We start from the raw sequence: 24,595 nt of genomic DNA on the forward strand, positions 1-24,595 counted from the left end.
ACTCAATTCAATGGCATGTCTCTGTCTGTTAGTCCTTCTGTCTGTAATGTGATAACCTTTCAACACCACAGCAAATCAACTCCAAAATTTCAGGGAATGTTCCAGGCACCAGTAGCCATTATAGATTTTGGGGAAAATTGAGGACATATGAAGCCCCTACCAGCTCTTTAGCACAGCCTCAAGCACCTCTGCAATGGTCCATTGATCAAACAACTAGCTGATGGCACATTAGCACCCTCCAGCATAACACCAGCCCCTCCCACCAGTGGATCCTCCCCACAGAGTGCCTGGTGACACCCTGAATGACCCATCACCCAGACAGAAAGCAGAATGTGGGAGAATGGGCATGTATGCACTGCCTCTGGCTCAGGGTGGGAGAATGGTGGTCCCTGGTATGGAGGAATGGGGCAGACAGAACCACAGGCAAGTGGGGGTGAAATTGGGGAACTCTGTTATGGGAGGAGGGGGAGACACAGAGCCCCTGGCCTGGAGGAGGAGGGATGATGTGGGGAAGAGGGTAATGAGGGTTCACAAAGACACCCCCCCACAACCATGGGGCGAGAACAGGGGACCCTGGTACGGGGAAATAAAGGGCACACAGAGCCCCTTGCATGGGGAGGCAGGAGGGAGGTTGGGGGACACAGAGATGCAGAGTCCCTGAAATAGAGGGGGATGTGAAGGGGTCCCCAGGGAGTAGTGAGGGGAGGGGAAAGGAGGGATGCAAGGACTGACAAGCTACAAAGCATGGGACCAGCTTGTACTTACAGGGAGGCTTATACCCTGAAGCAGGAGGTTTAAAATCCCTTCCAGAATGTGTGTTACCTTCAACTATCCCAACTCTGGCTATTCTCCTTCTCCAGATCATTGTCCAGTCCTCTTTTGACCTTGCTAAGATCTTGCCCTAATGACTTCCTGTGCCAAGGAGTTCACCAGGCTTGCTACACATTGGCAGGGGAGAGTGGGGGAGATTTCCTTCCCTCCATCTTTGGATCTGTTGCTTTTTAATTTCACCAACTGCCCCCTTGCTCTCTCTTATGCTACCCGACAGGGAGAACGGAGGGTCCCACTCTCTCGTCTCTAGTCCAGTCATTATAGTATAGGCTCCTATCACGTCCCCTCTCCTCCATCTCCTTTCTAAGGCAAGCAGCCCCTGTCTCTGCAATCGCTCTCCGGATGAGCGTACGTGTCTGTGTGGTGTAAACGGGTAATGTGCACTAAGAATGTACCAAGACGCCACATCACTGATTTCCCCTGCAGCAGAAAGTCAGTCTGCAAGGGCCCGTTGCCGGTTACTATTTGGCAACGGGGTGACAATCTTTTTGTACCACACCAGCCTGACTGTGGCCTTCATGCATCAGCCTGATACAAACCTTATTTAATAACACTGCTTGAGGGGGAGTCCTCAGGCAGACAGTGCAAATGTTGATCTAAGGAGGCAGTATTGCCTAGTGGACAGGACACTGGATGGGACTCTCCCTCTGTAAACGCCTACCTGGGGAACAGAAATTTGACACTAGGCTCTGCAGTCTAGCAGCTGAAGGTCTAACAAGAGCCAACAGCTGGAAGTTGAAGCTGGATAAATTCAGACTGGAACAAAGCCCACATTATTAACAATGGGAGGAATAAACCATTAGAACAACTTCCCAAGGGCAGCACCAGCAGCAGCTATATCATGATGGGATGTTTTTCTACAAGATCTTCTCTAGTTCAGCCAGGAACTAATTCAGGGCAGGCCAATGACCTGTTATACAGGAGCTCAGACTAGAACACAGTGTCCTTTCTGGCCTTAGACTCTATGAGACCTGGGTTCTATTCCTGGCTCTTCCACGCACCTGCTGGGTGACTGTGGGACAGTCACCTCTCCGCTGCATGCCTCAGTTTCCCCATCTGTTAAATGGGGATAACGATACCCGCTTCCTCTGTGTAGTGCTTTGAGAACAAAGGGTGAATAGCACTAAAGAAGAGCTAGGGATTATTAGTGCATGAGAACCAGAATGCAAGACCAGTGAGAAACAACCGCGAAGCACCCCAGTCTGCCCACACAGAGAACTGCGTCAGAGGGGGGCCTTTAAAATCATGTCAGTTTTAAGCCTGGTTAGTTTCACAGGTGGAAGCAATCTTGCTGGCTCTTGCGCTTTTACCATGACCCTCAAGGTGTCTGGTATCTTTCTTAAATCCCATGCGCCCAGAGTCCTGGGATTATAGGCAAATCTCAGTTTCAACTGAAAGTAATCAAGATTTTACCCCTCACCCCAGCAGAGAAAGGCAGGAAAACGTGAGCCTTTCCAATCTTGTGATTTTTTGAGGCCGGCGTCCTGAGTTTTTTCAATGCCTGGGGCTGGCAAAACCACAGGGGGGAGTATTTTTTAAGCATTGATTTTTAAGCAGAAAGCATTCCTCAGGAACAAGACATCTGGAAGATTTTTTCAGCCTCCATCACAACAGCTCATCATTTCAACCTCTCACATTTCTGAATGTGCCAGCATACAGTGCCATCTGGAGCCCATAGTGGGTGTCTCAGGCATTGTCAGCATTGTCATCTACCTTTATGACGACAGTTTGGTGGATGTCACACTAGTGATCAGCATGCAAATAATGAGCCATAGTGATAGCGATGGCTCCCCAGGGCTGAGCCTCAACAGCAAGAAGCTGCATAAAGGTTAGATCACACAGAATGGATGTCAGGGAAATTTCTAGCAAGGCAGGGAGAACTAGGAGAAAGTTTTCAGCAGAAACTTTTCTTCCACCGAAAAATGCACATTTGGAAACACTGGAACATTTTGCACATTCATGGTGGTTTTCCCAAATTGTTTCAATCGGAACAAAACCCTTAAAAAAAAAAAAAAGAAGAAGAAGAAATCCCTCAAAATCCCAAGGTTTTGATTCAACAATTTCAAAAGGAAACATTTCAATTTTCCAGTTCAAAATGCCATTTTGGTTCAAAATGTCCTTTAATTTTATTTTTTTTAAAGTTTTAAACTATTTTAAAATGCTCCAACACAAACAAAACATTTTGTTGCAAGTTAAACAAAATGGTTTGCCTGACCGAAAAGTAATTTTTCTCCACTTTTCAATTTGCTGAAAATTTTTAAAAATTTGACTTGTATCGAAAATGTTTTCCTGAATTATCACAGAGCCAAAAATCCATTATTCACCCAGCCGCAAATGCAGGGCAAGCAACCAGTGTCAAAACTCCTGATTCTCCCTTGTAATAATCCCTAGCTCTCAGGGCACTTTACAAAGGTGGTCATTATTATTATCCTCATTTTACAGAAGGGGACACTGAGGCACAAAGAGGCGATGTGACCTGCCCAAGGCCAGTAGCAGAGCCAGGAATAGAAACCACGGCATCACATGACTCAGAGGTAGGGTTTTTAGAAAACTGCCTGCTATCGTGAGAGTTGGCAACACTGTGAGACCATAGGTTGACCAACCACTAGATCAGAGTGCAATGCAGGACTGGCAGGGCAAGTTTCTTTACCGTGTGTTATACAGGAAGTCCAACAGATGATCACAAAGGACTTGGGCTCTTTGCAAATGTTGTATCAGGTGAGGTATTTCTTTCAGTTGAACTAGGGAAGTATTAATGCCACTGGACAAGGCACTGCGGTAAGACCTCATCTGGATACTGTGTGCAATTCTGGCCACCCATGTTCAGGAAAGGTGAATTCAAATGGCAGAGAAGGGCTCCTAGGGTGAAGGAAAGCAGATCTTACCAGAGAAAACTGAAAGAGCTGGGCTGATATGATGAGGTTGGCTGCAACACAAGGGAATTTGACATGATGATCCAGAAGGTTTCTTCCTTTGTTCCTATATGTTACCCTGTGTCTACATGAGAATGCGGCTACAACTGGTTTTTCCAGCAGAAAATGGCCCCAGGCCCTGCACCCACTATCTAGTGAGGATTTATTTCGTGCCATACCATGGAATCATTAAGCCTCTTTAGAAGCAACCTAAGGACAAATGAAGGAAAGCATTAAACTTTTAGAAGTAATTTAGCTCTGCTCAGGACACAGCTGCTGTCAAAAAAAGCCAGCAAGAGATTAGGATGCAGAAGGAACAGGATGGAGAATAATACAGAGAATCCAGCCTAGTCCTTTGCTATCTCAGGCAGCCCCAGCAGAGAATCCCAGTCAGAAGTGTATCCAACTCCATCTTCAGACTAGTGTTTGCCCGCACTGCTCCTATGGGAAGGCTGCTCCAAAACCTCCTGCCTCCTCCTCAGCTCCAGCCTCAATTGATTCCTGACCAGTTTATCCTCATTTGTTCTTGTGCCAACTTTGTCCTTTAGCTTCAACAGCTCTTTTCCCTCCCTGGGATTCAGTCTCTGCTGGTAAGATCAGTTCTCCATTCCCCTGAACAGCTGTGACACTTGTTACTCAAGGGGTTCAGGGTGAAGCAGTACTGTCTGCTCATAGTGCAAGCGAGCCCTGTCTGTGCCCACCAGGGCAAACTCGCCCCAAACTACTGGCTCCTGGCAACACAAGCGCCCCCACTCCAGGCTCCGCAAGCCCCCTCTTCCCTCTGCAGGCAAGCAATTTGCACACCCCAGACCTTAGACTCCCTGAGTCCTTGGGGGCAGAGCAGAGATAAGCTGTGGCTAACTCTGTGGAGATAGTTCTCCCCAGAGCTCTGGGGCACAGGTCCCTCCAAACCTGTCTGTACACCCCCCTGCGTTACACTCAAGTGCACAGTCCCTCAACTTCTGAACCACACAGATTCGCTGCCTCCCATTCCCTGGCTTCACCTCAGTGCAACGCTCTCCAGAGCTCTCAGCATTTAGGGATGTCGATGGTCAAAGCAAAGACACGTTTTATTTGACTAAGCTCAAGCCTGAAGATAAAGATCCAAACTGAAGCAAGTATAAGGATTGGAAACGTGGTAACAAATCAAAGAAAAATATAAAACGCAGTCTTGAGGTTGTACTTCGTAACCAGTCTGCTTCTCTGCCAGTGGTCAGTCCATACATTTGAGAGAGCTGGGACCCACTTCCTGTGAGACATGCTGGCAGGGTATTATCTCAGTAACGGATAACATTTTGAACCCTTCTTTCTCCTATTATACAGTTCCAGACCTTTTGCCTCTTTTCATAACCAGGCCACTTGGTTAACCACAGTTTGCCCCATTGGCCCCCTATTCAAGATCTTTTTCTTGGGCTCTTTTGTGTTTTGTAAAGGCCCAGGCCTGCACCTTATCTAGACTGCGAACACTTGGCTGGGCCAAAGATGTCCATTGTTCCGACTCTAGATTGGCTTAGGTCTGAGAACCATCCCACCCCAGGTGATCAGTTTCACCTCCAGCAGCATCAGAACATGATATTCTACATGTTACATAACTCTTAAAACATTCTCTGTACATATATCCTGCAATAACCATGACAACCAGCGAGTTGTTCGCTTTCAGCAGAGACCACATATGGCCCCCTGGGTTGAAATATCATGAAGATGGCAATCACAGGAAACACGCCCATCTGGGCACATCTAGACAAGTCCTTGGGTATAGACTCATAACTGTACCCCTGCTCTGTTGCCAACATGGGGCACCTGGGTCACATCAGCCTAGGAGCCCTTCTCAGCACCTGGGCCAGTTTGGATTCATTAGGAGAAAGGAGAAAGGAAATGTTTCAATCATTCCCTCTTGATAATTTCGACATCATTGACAATCCTGTGAAACATTTCGATTTTGTTGAATCAGTATTTTCCAACAGAAAAACGTTCCGCTGGGAAATTTTCAACCCACTCTTGCATTAGCAAACCTCAAGTGAGCAATCAGTAAACTCAGTAACTCGTGACTTCCTGTCCTAACCTACTCCCTGGTGCAGACGCAGGTTAAGCCATGCCTGGCATGGAGGATACAATAACATCTGCAGAACCTCTGATGGAAGATGCCACAGTATTAATATTCAATCAAGTGCCTGAGCCGTATTTTATTCTAACCACTCCTCCTGTCATGCTGTTTTGACTGGAAGAGCTGCAGAAGGAAATGAGACACGAGCTAACCAGCCATTCTGTTAGGGTAGGCGAAAGCAATTTGTACAGACAGTTCTCTGCATCGTACACATGCAGCCTTCCCCCACTCTGCCTGGGAAATAAAGTTGACATCAGATACCGTGCTGATCAGTGTAGGCCCAAGGCTCTTTGGGGAAAGAGCTGTCCTTTTGTTCTGTGTTTGTACAGCACCTAGCGCACCAGGCTCCTGGTCCATGACTATGGCTCCTAAGCACTACTCCAAGCAATAGCATTAGCAGATAAGAGACCTACAACCACACTTCTGACACGGATTTAGCTCTGCATCAGAGTTGGTCCTGGGAACTGTATTCCCAGCTACCCTAGCAAAAAAAAAAAAAAAAAGTAATGAAAAGAATTCCCCCAAACCCGAAATTCCATCCAATTTTTTCATTGATTATTTTATTATTATTATTTAATTTTGGGCAGCTGAAACCCAAACATTGTTTTTGGGAACCAAACCAATTCGGCTAAAAGCTGAAAACATTTGGGACAAAAACATGACAATGCACACAAACAGGAATAAATCAGGGGCAGAGGGCTTTTAATCACTGTTTAAACCTGGTTAGCACCCGTTTAACTTTAGGGGGCAAAGCTCTTTGGTTACCATTCAGAACCCCACTGCCTCATGAGCTGATGAACTGGGAGTTTTCTCCATCCCTGGTCTCGTTCTTCCCAGAGTTCTCCAGCAAAACCAGAAGAACAGACTTTCCAAGGTGACAAACAAGCAAAAACAAACCCTTTCAGGTTTTGCATTATATGGCATAAAAATGGCATAAAAAGCTATTTTGGCTGGTTACTGGGAATGGGCGACAGGGGATGATCACTTGATGGTTACCTGTTCTGTTCATTCCCTCTGGGGCACCTGGCATTGGCCACTGTCACAGACAGGATACCAGGTTAGATGGACCATTAGTCTGACCCAGTGTGGCCGTTCTTATGTACAATTCTGGGGGAAAAAACAGCCTTTTTTGGGGGGTAAGATGTTATCAACAAATAAAAGTAATTTTCCATCAAAAAACAAACATACATTTGGATGGAAAAATTTTGAGTGACTCTACTTGGGACTCTTTGAACGTGAATGAAAATGCTAGAGGCACAAACAGTTGTCCAGACACATTAGGGATGGACTGGGAGAACTATGGAAAGTTGAGTCTTCAGCCAGCTGGGAATGTTTGCTAACCCATTTTTTCCATCAAAAAAAGCCAATTAATTGAAATCGAAACAGGGTAAAATTCAACAAATTTTCTGCCTCAAAGAATTTTGCAAAGAAGTTCTGAAATTGTTGAAGTGTGACATTTTCAAATCGGAAGGCTTAGGTTTTTCAAGTCAAAAAGGCTTTCAATTTACTAAAATTTTGAAACGAAGACAAAAAACGTTAAAGAAGAAAAGGTCAAAATCAGAATGAAACCTCTTGGAATTATCTGAATGGTTTGACTGACTCAAATTGATTTTTTTAATATTCGGTTTGTGAAGTTTTCAACTTTTTGTCTCAATGCAGGTTGGGAAAATCATTTCCTGGCCAGCTCCAGTTGAGATCCTACTTAAAGAAAATACAACCAAAGCAATCCCCACACCACATCCCATCCTACAACTTAGTCATGTGATCATGGTGCGTGGTACCTTCATAAAAGGATCCACCCTCCACTTTCTTACAGCCACTGTGTCATTACTGATTTCTGAGTCAGCACCCATTGAAACTGGCTCAGAGTCGTTGTTTCAGGCTCTCTGCAAACTCAGCTGTTCTTCACAACCATAACAGCTAGAGACCAAGGCCTTGTCTGCACAAATACTTTTGGCCAAGCTTGCCAAATCTAACACTCAATTTGATGGCATTTCTTTGTCTGTCTGTAACATGATAACTGGACCACCAAATCCAATCAATCAATTCCCAATTTCTGGGACTGTGCTAGTCTGGTATGGGCACAGGAGGACCCTGGAATGCAGGCAAGGGGAAAATGGGGGTCAGACACGAATGGGGAGTACACAAAGTCCTTGACATGAGGGAAAGGAGTGGGGATACCCTAAAAGAAAGGGGGATGGGAGGGTGGCACCCAGGGAACTTGAATGAGTGTGTGTGTTTGGGGGATGGAAACAGAGGGACTCAAGAAGCTTCTGATATGTGCAGTGAGCTCTGCTGACAGAAGCTATGAAGTGTGTTCCCCTCTACTCATATGGATATAATCCCATTGATTGCAGGGGTGATTTTTTGACTGATCTAGTACAACCCCTACTGTGGATGCAGTTATACCAACGTAAAGGCACCTTGTCCCAGTACGGCTCATTCCCTTTCCTGAACAGGCAACAGCTATACTAATGTAAGGACTTTTATACCAACTCCCTGAGTCCTCAGGGGCAGAGCAGAGCACAGTCATACTGCTTTCATTAGACCCAAGTTGTTAAAGTGGTATTTGGTGGGTGTTGTCAAATGAAAACTGAGATTCATGGATTCTAAGGCCAGAAGGGCTAACTGGGATAATCTAATTGGACCTCCTACAAAACACAGGCCATAAAACAGCCCTGAATTAATTCCTGGTTGAACCAGAGCAGATCTTTCAGAAAAACATCTAATCTTGATTTTAAAATTGCCAGTGATGGAGAATCCACCAGAGCCCTTGGGAAGCTATTCCAATGGTTAATTCCCCTCGCTGGTGAACATTTATGACTTTTTCACGTGTGACTTTGTCTAGCTTCAGCGACCAGCCATTGGATCCTGTTAGAACTTTGTTAATTTCTGATCCCCATCTAGGTATTTAGAGACTGTGGTCAACTGACCCACCCCCTTACCCTTCTCTTTGCTAAACTAAACAGATTCAGCTCCTGCTAGGGTAACCAGACGACAAGAACAAAATATCAGGACACATGGAGGGGAGCCACAGGCTCCCCCCCCCCCCCCCGACCAAGGCTGGCTCTACATTTTTTGCCGCTCCAAGCCAAAAAAAAAAAAAAAAAGCCAGAGTGCCACCGAAGCAAAATATCAGGACAAATGGCGTCCCGACCATACATCGGTCAGGTCGTGGGACAAACAACTAAATATCGGGACGTCTGGTCACCCTAGCTCCTGCAGTCTATCACTGTAAGGAATGTTTTCTGGAGAAAAATTGAGATGTCACCAAGCCAGAGCCTCATGCCCCTCCACACTTTGGAAAACACGCAGAGCTGATTATTTATCCATGAAATGAATGCTAGGATACACCGACACACAGACACCCCAGTAATCAATTCTCTACTTCCCCTCATTCAGAGAGGGAACGAAGATTAATTCTGTTGAAGCATTGGCAGGTAATGCCACAAGAATCAGATAGAGACACAAGATTAGTGGAGAACACTGAAGAGAGAGAGATTTAAAAGGTTTTAAGAGATATTTAAAGGGCAGCTGACATCCCCTTGGAAGGACTGGACCTGTGCCATTCTGCTGGGAGAAAATGCAGCACAGATTAAGATAATATTTAGCATATTATTACTTATGTGTATTATGGTAACACATAGGAGCTAGCTGAGATTGCAGTCCCTATCATGCAAGATGCCGCACAGACCCTGACCAAGATCAAGGTTCCCATCGTGCCAGGCCCTGCACAGACCCCCCCGCCCCAACCAAGACTGGGGCCCCTGTCATGATAGGCACTGCATAGCTGCACAGTGAGAGATTTACCCCCAAAGAGTTCACAGTCTAAAAGGAGGAAAGGTGGCAGGGGAAACAGACATCGAGAGCAGAAGGGACTTGAGCCAGGAATAGAACCCAGGAGTCCTGAGTGGCAGTCCAGTGCCTTAACCACTAGATAACACTGCCTCCCATATATCCTTGGGTGAAATCATTTCCCTCTAATGAAATTGTGCAAACACTAGCTAACGCTAGCTTAATTGGATCAAAGCTCCTGAAAGCAAACTATCTTCTTTGAAAGGCAATCACTTCTCACAGGGTTCAATTCTTATTACTATAAGCAACTTTTACTGGTTAATACAATCACCAGGCTATTTTGCAGATTGCAAACAGGGAGCTCATTCCACAGCAGAGCAGCGAGTAAGGTTTAGGGTTAAACCATGTCAAACAAACAACGCCCTGCCTTTAATTCAATCACTGAGTAATCTGATCAGAACCCAAACCATGTGTATTAGAGGGGCAGGGTCAACTTGTAAATCTCATCAATTTCAGGAGCAATGAGTTAAGACACATCAGCCCTCCACCACTTTGTGTTCTGTTTTGAATTTTCTTGCTTTAAGGCTTATGCTTCTCAAAAGAGCCTGAGGGATTTGGAGACTCAATCCTCATTAAAATCAAAAGCAAATCGGACAGTCCAATTATTCAGCTTTGAAAATCTAAGACGCAATATATTGTTCCTGTGTCATCGTGTGGAACACCAGCACAGGGACAACCGTGAACATGACCATCCACAAGGTGCTGCCAAAGGAAATTAAGCTCTGGCCTGGGTTCTGTCAGCCGAGGTGATCAGAATGCTCCCTTCCAGCCTTGAAATTTGTGACTCTATAATTTAGGGAAAATTACTTTCCTTCTAATCTGCTGACAACAGAAGGCAATAGATTCAGACAAGAGTGTTGTGGCTGTGTGCCCCTAAATAACTTCCGCAGCTATTGTGATCAATTGCTAGCACCGGAGGTTGGCACTATTAATGATACTTTAGGCTCTGACTGAGATTGGATCCCCTTTGTGCCGGCATGACACAGGCCCCAGCTGAGATCAGGGCCATGTTTTGCCAAGTGCTGCACAGACCCTGACTGAGCCTGGGCCCCATTGTGCTCCATGAGTACACAGTGAGACACAGTCTCTGCCCTCACAAGCTACCCCGGTCTCCAGAAACAAAGTCTGGGAGGGGAAACTGAGGCACAGAAAGGGGAAGGCATTTGCCCAAGCTGGCCCAAGAATCTCGTGTCTCAGGACAGACAAGAAGGGGGGCGGGAACAGAGGCACCAAGAAGGGAAAGGACTTGCCCAGGGTCACTTTTGCCAGAAGCTGGGAATGGGCAACAGGGGATGATCACTTGCTGATTACCTGTTCTGTTCATTCCCTTTGGGGCACCTGGCTTTGGCCACTGTCAGTAGACAGGATACTGGGCTAGATGGACCTGTGGTCTGTCTCAGTAAGGCTGTTCTTATGTAGGGTCAGTGGAGCTGGGACCAGAACCCAGGAGCCCTGAGTACACTGGATCATACTGTTTCCCAAGTTGTGTTGCTTCCCCCTAGTGGTCCCCTGGTTTAAGCGCTTCATTCTCAGGTGTTGAAGAGACTTGATCACAGTCATATTAAAAAGCTAGGCACTGTGGGAGGTTCTCCCTAATATTTGCCATGAGTCACTGACGGTTCTCTAAGTTGATCATAAACAAGCCACAGAGCTATTTTACTGGGCACTCACCCATAAAGAAGCCCTGTGTCCACACACAGCAAACAGAGGCACAAGGCATGTTGTACAAGCTTCGCTGAAACACTTAGTTTATAGCTATCAGAAGCCAAAGTACACACAGATTTGAAAGGAAGGGATTGTAGTTAAGTGCCCGGTACGGCAGGGCCCCCAATCTTGGCCAGGGCCCAGGCAGCGCCTGGCGCAACAGGGGCCCTGGTCCATGACTAGGGTTCCTAGACTCTAGTGGAATACAAATAATTATTAGTATTTTAGAAAGCGTGCCATGGGGCCCAGTGGCCTAAGGATAGCCCTGTCTCAGATGTTTTATAAGCCCCTTGAAATAAAACCTTGTGCCCAGGCTGGATTGGTGGAGGTGGTGGGAAGGGAAGGGGGTTTTACCTTTACACTGATTCTACTGCAGCCACTAGTATGCTGCCGGACGCTGGAACAGTATTAATCTCAAACCAGCTCTGCAGCTAATTCCTTTATATTGCTGCATTAGGAGGCAGGAGACCTGCTACATTCCTGACACGCCTGTTAGGTGGCACAAATAAGAGGCTGATCATTGCACAACAGTCAATATCCCAGGCCCCACTCAAAAGGCAGCATGGTCTAGTGGATGGGCACAGAGCTAGAAGCCTGGACACTGGGTTCTGTTCCCAGCTCTGCTACTAGCCTTGGGCAAATACCTTCAGCCCGCAGGTTCGCCCGTTGTCTATTCATGTAGTGAGCTCTTCAGACCAGAGACTGGCTCTCTCTGTGCAGCACCTGGCACAAAGTGGCCCCAGTCTTGGTTAATGGCCTCTAGGCACCAGAGGAATACAAATTAGTAACAGTTCCCCCAGCAGTTCCCGTGCTGTACGTCTTCAAATGGGTGCCTTCAAAGATGCATTGCTACAGCCTGCATTCCAGTCCATAGCCCCCCTCCTAACTGCGGCTGACAGCTGTGTACTCTGTAGAAGACAGCCACTGGTAAACACAGCAGCTTGTGGCATACGGCATTCGCTTCAGAAACACAAGAGTAGATGTAATTGGTGGTTATTTGTATTCCAGTACTGCTAGTGGCCCTGACAGGGGCCCCCACTGTGCCGGGCGCTGCACAGACCCCGACCGAGACCAGAGTAAGCTGTCCCAGAACAAGGTATTAGGTCTCCTGCAATCTGCAAGGCCCAAACCAAAACAGAACTTGAACTCAATGGCTGCAGCATGGGTCAAAGGGCAAAGCATGAATGGTTAGTACAGAAATGTGTTTTCATCTTGTTAGGAACTAAGGTCCTGTCAAAAGAGTCCTCTGCTATCAGAAATCTCCTCCTTGCGGGGGTACTTATAGACCAGGATCAAACCACCTCTTAGCTTTGTCTTGGATAACCTAAATAGACTGTGCTCCTTTAGTCTCTGGCCTATTATTGTGCTATAGCTATGCAGGTCCATTTCCCCGTGTAGACGAGTCCTCACTTTGTTTTCCAAACCACGTATCATCCTTGTGGCTCTTCGCAGCCTCTTCAATATTCCACGAAGTGTGGACCCCAGAACCAGGCACAGAACCCAGTCCTGGCCTCCCCAGTGCTGCATACCTCCTCACTTGGGATTTCAGGTTATTCTTCAAACAACAAAGCTTGGTTTGTTCAAAATGGTAGTGACTGAAAAGCACCAACCTACCACTCTCTCTCTCTCTCACACACACACACACAGTCCTCCTTAACATCTAAGATGCTATTATCCCCATTGTACAGACAGGCAGGCAAACTGAGGCAGAGACAAGCTAAATTACTTGACCAAGGTCACACAGCAAATCTGTGGCAGAGCAGGGAACTGAACCCAGGTCAGCCAAGTTCCAGCTGCTGGACCATCCTTCCACTTCAGAATAACATTTTCAGCTACCAAACATGAGCCAACAAACAGAAAAACAGAGTAAAGACGGAAAGGCAGCCAAGTGGAGCAGCAAGTCACTCCGTACTCCCCTCCATAGAGTTTCCCTTTAGTTAGGTTGACCTGGAGCTTCCTCTAATGACATTTTTCAATGACCTTTTCCTGCTTTCTTGAGCCCTGCTTAAAATTTGCAAATCATTCGCCCTCGAAATGGCTTTCTAGCATACACATTTCTTTAAAGGCCTTGCGCGGGCTAGGAAGAGTGCTGGGCTTCGCTAACACATGCTAGCTAAACCCCAGTTACAGCCTCTGCTAGGGAAAGAGGTTAGCACCTAGAGTGAGATTTTAGGCGACAACCCGACCAGTCACACTTGAGATAAAAGATTTTAACCTTACATCTGCCGGAGAAGAAAGGCTGAGGTTCGGCTGGGTTTAGCTAGCATATGTTAGCAAAGCAGATCTAAACTTGACCTCTCAGCCTCGTCAAGGCAAGGCCTTGTCAATGCAAATTTACAGGCACGTTTTGCATGTTGCGAAGGCCCAAGCATCTCCAAAGGAAATCAAAGCATGCTAAGTTCCACAACGCAACAACCCTCCCGCCGGCAGATGCCTCTTACCTCTGCCAAGGCTGCAAGTTGACCCAACAGCTGAGTTGAACCTTTCTCAATGTGAGAGAGGAAATGCAATCAGCCTGTGGCTCAGAGGTGCACAAAGCTGGTAGACTGCATAGTGGCTAGCCTATTACCTGCCTCCTAGGTAATCCCCTCTCAAAGGAGCTGCTTGGAGGCTGTTTGCAGGAATTCCAGGGCTAATGATTTGCGAGTTTTAAGCAGGGGGCTGAAGAGGCCACTGGAGCAGTAAAGGACACCCAGAGATTGCATCAGGCTAGAGGAAGCTCCAAGTCAACCTAGCTACAAGGAAACTATATGAAGGGGCGTTCCAACAAATTGTGTGAATTCAAAGCAGATTAACTATTCGGGATTAGCTCCCTGTGTGGACTGTTCTTACTCTGAATTAGTTTAAACAACTCCCAATGACTAATAATGAATCAGCCGGACGCGGCAGGGACTCTAGGAGCTGGTAGAGCTCCGTGCCAGTTCTCCTCAAGATAACACGCTAAAAGGAGCAGCGTGGCCGCGCAGTACAAGCAGCGGCCTGGGCTCGCCACCCGAGTACACACCACCCAACCCCTCGGGTGCCTACCTGAGTGGCTACCCTGAACTGCTGCCCGTGCAGCCACGGCCACGGCCACGTGGCTACTTTTAGCACAGCTAGTACTTGACAGTCTACGCACGTGGGGAAGCACACTCCCAGCCGCAGAGGACACAAACTCTCAGTGAGTCAGGGCAGACTGACATTAATTCACTTAGTTACAAGCTAATAGTTACCTTTATCTCCCGGTGAAAGACTGTATATTTCAATCATGGCTGATTACACCTAGCAGATCACTCACTGTATTTGTCTAACATCTGCCTTTTTTTTTTTTTCCTCTCCTCTTCGTTTCTATTCCTCCTGCTTCTGTGAAGTCTCTCTAGAAGGATCCCTCACCCTGCCACTCGTCTCCTCTAGACCTCTCTTTCTATCCATCTTCGTTCCTAAAACAGAAAGACACAATGATTTTTTTTGTAATTTCATTTAACATGTGGTTGGGGTGACCCATTTGTATACCCTTCCCGTCTGCATTACTATAATTGATCGGAAAAAAACAATGACATTTTCCCCTCAAGGAACTTTGGACAAGAAAGTCTTTACATAACTTCACAGATTCTAAGGCCAGAAGGAACCATTAGGTCAACCGGTCTGACCTCCTGCATACCACAGGTCATTTATTTTCACCCTGATACCCATCTATTAAGCCCAAACATTTTAGTTAGACTAGTCTCCTGAGGACTGAAATGCTTTAAAGATGGGGAGGGTGGGGGGGAGGGGGGAAATCTGGTCTACCTACGCGAAGTTCCGAACCAATTCAAAATAAACATTTGGGTGTCAACTCCCGTTTTTGTTTGTTTTGTTTTTTAAAAAAGACCACCACCAAATTTAGTATTGCATGTTAATGCTGAATTGTAACTTTGCCTTAATAAAAAGTTATGCAGACCAACATTTTAAGTCAACGTGAAAGAAACCTTGTTTCTAGTCACCATTTTGATTATAGCATCATTTCATTTTTGGGGAGGTTTCAACAAAACCCAAAGCATTTTAAGTCAAAATTATTTTCTCTACTTGACATTTCAACCAGATAGTGTCATTTTGTGTTAGGAGGATTTTTAATGGAAAAATGAAAGGACATTTTCAGTCAAAATTTGTACTATAAATCATTTTGTTTCAGCGTTGTTGCTGCTGGGTTTTGGTTTTTTTGGGTTGTTTGTTTGTTTATTGGTGTTTTGGTTTCAACCATAATGACATTTTACATCAAAAAAACTTGCTTCTACTCAACATTTCGATTAATGTGTTATTTCAAGGGTCTGTGGTTTTTAAAAACAAACGCACCTAAATGGAATTTAAGTCAAACCAAAATAACAATTCTCCTTTCAACTGAAGTGTAACATTTTCATTTGCTTTTAATTAACGTTTTTAAAAAACAAAATGAGATTTTTAAGGCAAAACTAATGTTTTTCTTTTCAAATCTTGACTTGTTTGGTTTCCCCTGTGGGGAATTTCATTTCATTTTTCACTCAAATTGACATTTCCTGTGAAAAGTGTCCAATTTTGATTGTTCAGCAAAAAAGCTTTCCACAGGAAAAAATTCTGATTAACTCTTTCGTGCTCCTGGTAATGCAGCGTGATTCTTTGTCTCCCTCTAGTGGCCAAAGTATGTATATAAGCTAGAGCCTCTGAGCTAATGGATCTGGTTCTTTGACTAAGTGGTTCAACTGTTTCCAGACTGCAAGTCCTTTTTTCCCATGCCAGGGGTCCATTCAACCAGGACTCTCTCCTTTTTGAGGGCACAACCCACAGGTTTCAAATCTATACTTTAAAATCCAACTCATGCTTTAAGATCCAGTTGGTCCCAGGTTCACTCAACCAGGGGCATTGTTACAATGAGTTCTTTCTTTCTTCCGTGTAACCATCACCCCCCGGAGAACTGGCAGCCCCCTTCCTATCACTTTCAGTGGGTTTGTTAGGAGTCCCTGTTTGGCCCTATAATAGGAAGTTGGTGAACTATTCTGATGCAGGAGCTAGAATAGACTCCAGCTCACCGTGCCACAGCTGAATGGTACAGAGAAACTTCAGGGCTCAAACCAGCACAGCTGACACCAATGCACCCTTTCACATCATTTTGAAGAGTAGATTGTCCCTTTAAATTCAGAGCAGTTGTAACTTGGGTTCCTCATGCTCCCATTCTCCTCTAGGGGCCAGGCTCCCTGGCCAGACTACCCCCACCCGCATGATGCCCCATGGCCATGGACTCCCATGGTGTACTGCCTCCCCTCTCCAAGAGGGGGAACCATGGTACATCATGGGAGATGTAGTCTGACCAGCGTGCTCAGCCTATAGAGGAGAACTGGAACATGAGACATATGAACTACAGCTCCCATGAGGCATCATGACAATATTTCAATAGCGATTTTCAGTCTTAGAATTTTCACCAAGAAAAGGGAGAATTTCCCACAGGACCCCTCCCCCACTTGCCAATTTTCTAGTCTCTTCACTGGCTCAAGGTACAGGCATGCATTAGGAGCATTGGAGCAAGCTAAGCATGGCTCTGCTGAGCTTAGAAGGGCATGGGAAAGGACCCAGTTACTCTAGTGAGTGAGCACAAGTTGCACTGCTGGATGGCTGTATTAAACGGGCAGCACTTTCCTACCCTGCAAACTGGGTGAGGAGTCACTAATCTACCCCTTGGCCCTGAGCACTGAAGAAAATTAAAGAGGGCTAACTTCTGACCTTTGCTGAGTGGGTCAAACACAGCGGGTGGCTTGAACCTGATCTCTCGCAGTTTGCTGTTGCCAAGATTCCCTGCTGGCCAGACTCTTTCACCAAGCTGTTGTCGGCAACTGACCCAGAGCAGGGGAGTGGCAATGAGCGGGCACTACATTTTTTGCTAGCTAAAATCCTAGTATTAACACGTTTCTATCTTAGATCCTAAAAAAGGGTCCCTCAGCTAAGCCCCTTGCCCACTGTAATTGTACACATGCTCCCCCGCCCTGTGAGGCAGGGAGACGGTGTTATCCTATTTTTACACATGGCAAAACCCAGGCACAGAAAGACTATGGGCTTGTCTAGACCACAAATGCTTTACCAGTGTCACAGAGTCACCGGGCGGTGCTCTGGAGCTACTCCATACAAAGCCAGTCAGGACTCTGGGGGAGCCTCCTCTCTCTGAGCACATTGTCACCAGGGCAAGAAGCTTCCACAGCTTCGACCTTCCTGGGTCTCACCTCGGAGCATTCAGCATCCCCTTCCTCCCAGTGTGCTTCCCGCAGCGAGTCCGCCCGGGCGGGGTTCCTGGGGAAGCCAGAGAGCCCTGCACCCCCATCCCCTACAGCCAGCAGGGACTCTCAGCCAACATTTGTAGCACAGAAGGGTTTATTAGCTGACAGGAATACAGCATAGCACAGAGCGTGCTATCACAGAAATCTGTGACTTTCAGCCAAGTTCATCTAGAGGAGTCATGGGCCAGACGGCCTGGACTCCCCCTCTTCCAGTCCCCCAAGCAGAATGCCCAACTTCCAGCGATTGGACCTCCGACACACCCCTTGCTCCTCCTCCTCCTCTTTGGCCTGCTTCCCAGGCAAAAGGTGTCACCTGGTCTCACCCCTCTCCTGGGTCTCAGGTTATGAAGGGCACTGCCACAGCATACGTGCAGTCCACTGGGCAGCCCTATCTGCTCTGAGGGCCTCAGCAAAAATCACACCCAATTCCCACCACGGAAATATTGGTGCAGTACACAGGGAAACAGAGATACACACAGTATTAGTATAGGGCAGTAAGACTCACATGCAACAGAAGATGAGTAAAACCCCACTTCCTCACAACCAGCATAGTTACACCAGGATCACTACGCCAGCAAAGCCGCGTCGTGGAGATGCAGCGTAAGCCAACAGGAGTTCTTCTGCTCTTCTTCACCTCCCTGGATGTTATCTATGCCAACAGAAGCCCTCTTCTGTTGGTATATTTGAGTTTGCCCCAGAGGGTTTGCCAGCCTAGCTCTGTTGGCTAAGGGGGGGCAATCTCTTCACATGCCTAGCCAACATAACTATTCCGACAAAGCTTGGTAGCATAGACTAGGCCCAAGGGACTTGCCCACATACAAAAGCTGGACTTCTGCACCGGTACAGTTAAACCAGGACAATCCTCCAGCTCCAGTGTGTGGACCCAGTTTACGAATATGACAGTGCTTATAAGGGTAGAGCTCACGTCAGTATGGGAAGGGAAGTAAGCCACTTTATACCACTCTCTGGAGTCCACGGTTGGGGGAGGTGTTAATATTAGAGATGTAAAATGCTAAACAGTTAACCAGTCAACCGGTAAGCATTAGGCTTACTGTTAACCAACCTTAACAGTTTACCCCCTGCACGCCGGCCAGAGGGACCCCAGTCCTGGCCACCCTGGGCCAGCCAACCAGAGGGGCCCCAGCCCTTGCTGCCCCGCGCCAGCTGGAGCAACTTCGGTTAACCAGCTAAACAATATAATTTTAATCGTTTAAACAGTTAACTTTTTAAACGATATGTACATCCCTAGTTAATATTGCATTGCTTAGAGACTGACGCAGAGGTGAGCCTGCAGAATCACAGAGCCCTGGTCTACACTAGGACTTTAGGTCGAATTTAGCAGCGTTAAATCGATGTAAACCTGCACCCGTCCACACGATGAAGCCCTTTATTTCGACTTAAAGGGCTCTTAAAATCGATTTCCTTACTCCACCCCTGACAAGTGGATTAGCGCTTAAATCGGCCTTGCCGGCTCGAATTTGGGGTACTGTGGACACAATTCGATGGTATTGGCCTCCGGGAGCTATCCCAGAGTGCTCCATTGTGACCGCTCTGGACAGCGCTCTCAACTCAGATGCACTGGCCAGGTAGACAGGAAAAGAACCGCGAACTTTTGAATCTCATTTCCTGTTTGGCCAGCGTGGCAAGCTGCAGGTGACCATGCAGAGCTCATCAGCAGAGGTGACCATGATGGAGTCCCAGAGTCGCAAAAGAGCTCCAGCATGGACCGAACAGGAGGTACGGGAACGGGGGCCTGACGATATGTTCCCAGAACCACCCGCGACAATGTTTTAGCCCCATCAGGCATTGGGATCTCAACCCAGAATTCCAATGGGCAGCGGAGACTGCGGGAACTGTGGGATAGCTACCCACAGTGCAACACTCCGGAAGTCGACTCTAGCCTCGGTACTGTGGAAGCGCTCTGCCGAGTTAATGCACTTAATGCACTTAGAGCATTTTCTGTGGGGACACACACACTCGAATATATAAAACCAATTTCTAAAAAACCGACTTCTATAAATTCTACCTTATTCCGTAGTGTAGACATACCCTAAGAGAGGTGTGAACTACCCCATTCATCTCTGGGAGCCAAGTGCAACAGTCAGCGATTATAACAGCCAGTGATTAAGACCATTGTGATCATCTAGTCTGACCTCTTATATAAACACAGGCCATAGGAATTCCTTGAATTCATAGCGGGTTGAACTAGAGCAGATCTTTTAGAAAAACATCCAGTCTTGATTTTAAAATTGCCAGGGATGGTGAATCCACCACAGCTCTTGGTAAGTTGTGCCATTGGTTAGTGACCCTCATTGTTATGCAGAGATGAGCCTGCAGAGAACCAGAGTGATAGCTTGGAGAGGTGTGAACTGGCCCATTCATCTCAGTGAAAGGTCAGCGCAGCTGCTCAGTGACCACTGGCTGTGCACAGTAAGTGCACAGTAAAACAAGCTGCTACGTTCCACCCCAGAAGCAGCTGCATGTCAGCAGCGGCTGAAGCAATGGCTGTATGGCTTGTATTCCAGTTACGCATTCCCAAAGTGCCCAGGGGAATTCAAGCAAGGCAAAAGGAGGTTTATGGAGCTACATAATTGTTAGTGTAATAAGAAGCTTGTGAACTCCCACTGGCCATGTTGGACGTGCTACAGATGGAAGAAAATTAGGTGAGTAGCCTGAGCTAAGCTGTATCTACGGTTTTCTTTTCAACCTCATTTCCTTTGTTTCTTCAAAAAGCCTGTTTACTGAGCAGGTTTACGCTGCAAAGGGACGCTAAAGGGGCCATTGTGTGCTGTATATTTATTGTCTTGGACTCCTGCCGATTTGCTCAGTCTGCAGATAAAAAAAGATCAGCCCCAACTGCAAGCTCTGCAAATTTAGCTCAAATGCCACACAGATTTAGCTCAAAAACCTGCATGAAGTCCTGGGATCTAGTCCCAAGACATGAGACCTGGCTTCTGTTCCTGATTCTGTCACTGACCTTCTGTGAGAGTCTGGGCAGGTCCTTTCCCCTCACCGTGCCTTGGTTTCCCCACTATGTCTATTTAGATTATAATCCTGTTGGGGCAGGGACTGTCTCTCACGGTGCGTCTAGGCAGTGCCCAATGGGATAGGGCCCTGATCTTGATTGTGGACTTTATGTGCTACCATAATACTAGTACTAGAAGGAGATGTGTGGTCAAATAGTTAGAGCAGAGGGACAACAGGAAGTCAGGAATTTTGGGTTCTATTCCCATCTCTGGGAGTGTAGTCAAAACAGAGGCTTCAAACCCAGGCTGCTAACTTCCAATCCGCTCATGTGTTTAGAAAGCATGGTAAGCCCTGGATAAACACAGACTCTCTTTGTGACCATGGTCATGTCACTTTGCTCCATGCCTCGGTTTCCCCTATCTGTAAAATGGGGATGATATGGACCTACCTCACTGTAAGGGGAAGGCAACATTAATGAGTGCATCTAAAGTTTCTGATGAAACATGCCATAATCAACAAGTATAAACAATCCCTCAGGATTTGAGTTTGCTCAAGAATTAATTCGCTGTTAATACAAATGGATCTTGAAAGGAACCTTTGCCTTCTTTTCACCCAGGAGCTGCCCTCCACTGGCGAGTGGATAGAGTTGTAGTGGGAAATTCTCCTGCCTGTACTACGCAGGATACAGGGAGAGTGGATACAGCGCCCCCATTCTGACACTGCAATCTGGCTCTCCAAAATCTTAGTTTTTATTTTTTTTAAAGCCAGACGCCAGCTGTTAGAGTAAGTATAAGGGCTTGCGTACACACGGAGTTATCCTGGACTAGCTAACTGCAGTTAGCCCAGGCTCTTACAGTTGCCCCTAATATCCCTCTCCTCCAGACACACAACCAAAAGTTCAGTGGTGCTTTCAACCCAGGCTAGCAGGCTTGGCTGGGTGCTGCTTCACTCAGCCTGGTGACGCACCCACTTGCAGTGAGGACACAGGCTAAATCACTCGAGTGCAGATAGTCCAATGCCTTCTGACAAGTCCCCCCATCCGCTCAGAAGGACAGGCAAGTTCTCCCGCAATTCACCAGGAAAGAATTCAGAGTGGCTCCGCTCTCTCAAGCGCAAAGAAGCTTGGCATGTTCCCCCAGAGACGTGCTAGCCACACAGAAGGGGGAGTGTGGCACCAGTAAGTTAAGGACACAGAAACTCAGGAACAGCTTTGCAGCATGGCTGCTCACAGCTTGGCGCTGATCCCTCTCATTAACTCTGCAGTGGCGACTTGCCCTTTGTGGCTTGGAGACCACGCCAGTTACTGTGCCTACAGGGGTCGATAGAACACTCCTAGTGGCAGGATATCAGTCCCATATCTTCGGGGCGGGTTATTGTTCCCCATATCAAACCAATATAACAGAAGTAGCATGGCCCAGGAGCTAGAGCACTGGGCTGGAGAGTTGGGTTCTATTCCCTGGTCGGCCACTGACTCATTGGTGACTTTGGGCAGGTCACGTCACTGCTTGGTGCCTCAGTTTCCCCATCTGTCAAATAGGGATAATGATACTTTTCGTAAAGTGCTTTGTTATGGAGAACACTATATACTAGCTATACATGTGAGGCAGGGCAATGCCATTAGCCTCTGCTATTTTACAGGTAGGAAACTGAGGCACAGGAGGCTAAGTGATTTGCCCAAGATCACAGAGGAAGTCTGTGGGCAGAACTGGAAATTGAACCCAAGTTTCCCACCACCCAGGCAAACACCCTAGTCACTAACCCACTCTACCTCCTACTATCAGACAGTGCCCTGTAGCTCCTCTCCCCACAGGTCCCAGGCTTCCCCCCTAACTGAGCTGGAAGCACTCTTTTATACTCCCAGGAGCAGCCAGTCATGTGGTCCCCATCCCTAGTCTGGGCTGATGAGCTTGCCCCCCCCAAAACCTATTCTTAAAGGGACCATTCCTCAGAACAGGGGTGTCTGACCCCGAAGCCACCCACCCTCCTGTTGCTCTTACAGGGGTAGTCCAGCCTGTTACAGCCTCTATGGAATTCCCAGCTAAGCTCCTTGCTCATCTCCCAGCCCTTCCCACTTCCCCCACATGATCCACAGTCAATGGAACCTACCTCCAGGCTTTGGTTTGCCTCCCAACTGCTGGGGAGGGGAGAACCCAAGAGTCCTGATGCCTGCCCTACCCACCAGACTCCACGGCGCTCCCTAGAAACAGAACCCAGGAGCCTAGACTCCCAGTTCTCTGCTCCAAACACTGATCAACCCTCCCAGAGCTGGTTATAAAACCTAGGAGCTCTGAATCCCGGCCACACCTTCCTCCACTCCTCTCCCAGAGTCAGACAGAACCCAGGAGTCCTGACTCCAGTCCCCCGGCTCTAACCCACTAGGCCCCTCCCAGAGCCAGGGATTGAACCCGGGAATCCTGAGTCCCAGCCTGCTACTCCACGCACTGATCAGTGAAGATTTGTGATGGAGGGACTGCACCTCGGTAATGCAAACACACTAACTTTGCTTGCTGGAGAGGCAATGCCCGCACCCCTAGATTGCATTGAGCAGTCGTGCATCTTAAAGGAGTCTAAGCCTATGTCCTGTGATGTGTCACTCCACAGTCTTCTTGAAAATATGGTTTTGATATGACTATGACATAACAGAGATATACTTTATGCAAGATAAAGATAAAGATGCTTTATGCTCATATGAGATATCATTGGAAAGGTTATGATTTACGGAATGTGATTATCCTATTTGTATGCATGTGTCATTTCTGTAACTGAAATTAGGAATATGGACTATGTATCTGTATTTCAAAACGCCCTCTGCTAACACTTCAGGTACAACAATGGAAAAGCCCGACAGTGCTGATGGCCCATCAGCGATTACAATGGACTGTGAAAGAGTTTAGTCGTCCTGTGAACCCTGGAGACCCTACACCGGCCCTCCCACCGGATACTGGGATTTTCCACGAGAAGGGGGTGTGTGTGTGCGTGTGTGAGTCAAACTAGGAAACAAAGGACGCCCACTTTATGCAAATCCTATTTAAGGGTGGGGAGTGAGGTAATCCAGGCCATCAGTTCTCCCCTGCTACCCCATCCAAGATGACTGCTGGAAACAACTAACACTGAATTGGGGGGAAGAACTGAACCTAGGGTGACCAGATGAAACGGACAAAATATTGAAACACATGCAAAAGAAAAGCAGAGCGGAGAGCCGAAGCAAAAAAAAAAAACACGACGCTGGAGCGGCCAAAGCCACAATATCGGGACAAATGGCGGCCCAGCCGTGCCCAAAGAACTAAAAATCAGGATGTCTGGTCACCCTAACTGAACCCAGGCTGGAAGGGCGTTGGGCCTGTAAAGATTATTAGAACCACATTTAGGGGGAGAACTTGCATGTAACCAGTTTCTTTAAGCTTTATTTCTTTAAGCAGTATTAAGCTTAGTGTGCGTGCTCTGTTTCATTTTTTTTGTAATCTGCCTTGTTCTGTCTGCTACCTCCTTAACTACTTAAAATACAACTGTTACAGCGAATACATTTATTTCCGGTTTACAATATAACCCAGTTTATGTGATTTCTATCAGGGGGGAGGAGGAGAAGTTATGCATACCCTCCTCCAAATTGAGGGAAGAGGTGAATTTCATATAATTTTGGGTTTGTACTCCAAGGGGGGTGGACGGTGGACATCTTGGTGCTGTGGCAAGTCCCTTAAGCTGAGCCTTCTCAGAGCGGATCTCTGGTTCTCTGTGCAGCTGGGTGTGGCCCTGCCTGTGTGCTAGGCTGGAAAAGGCTGGGGAAGCCTAACCCAGCAAGGACAGCTAAAAGGGGACCCAGGCCGGCAGAACATTCTGACTCAGTGGTGTCCCAGCACACCAGGTGACACCCCCGGAGGTCCAACCTGCCATATGTCCACTGACACAAATGGGACTGTAGATCAACAGCACAACTCATTGGCCTGACACACAAATCATAACAGCAG

At 47.1% G+C, this 24,595-nt stretch overlaps 1 protein-coding gene across 7 annotated transcripts in view; it reads right to left on the minus strand.

Moving 5' to 3' along the window:
• The window catches only part of PC (pyruvate carboxylase), a 236,585-nt gene that overhangs the window by 163,566 nt on the left and 48,424 nt on the right, over positions 1-24,595 (minus strand). For 5 of the 7 annotated variants that reach the window (XM_073351710.2, XM_073351708.2, XM_073351712.2 and 2 more), the window contains one exon: positions 14,619-14,825. The exons of the other annotated variants lie outside the window; for them this stretch is intronic. The gene's annotated coding sequence lies outside the window, so the exon portion shown is untranslated. The remainder of the gene's footprint in view (positions 1-14,618; positions 14,826-24,595) is intronic. 7 annotated transcript variants of the gene reach the window in all.

Source organism: Lepidochelys kempii, chromosome 7 (genome assembly GCF_965140285.1).
Source record: "Lepidochelys kempii isolate rLepKem1 chromosome 7, rLepKem1.hap1, whole genome shotgun sequence".
In the NCBI taxonomy this organism is placed as follows: domain Eukaryota; kingdom Metazoa; phylum Chordata; order Testudines; family Cheloniidae; genus Lepidochelys; species Lepidochelys kempii.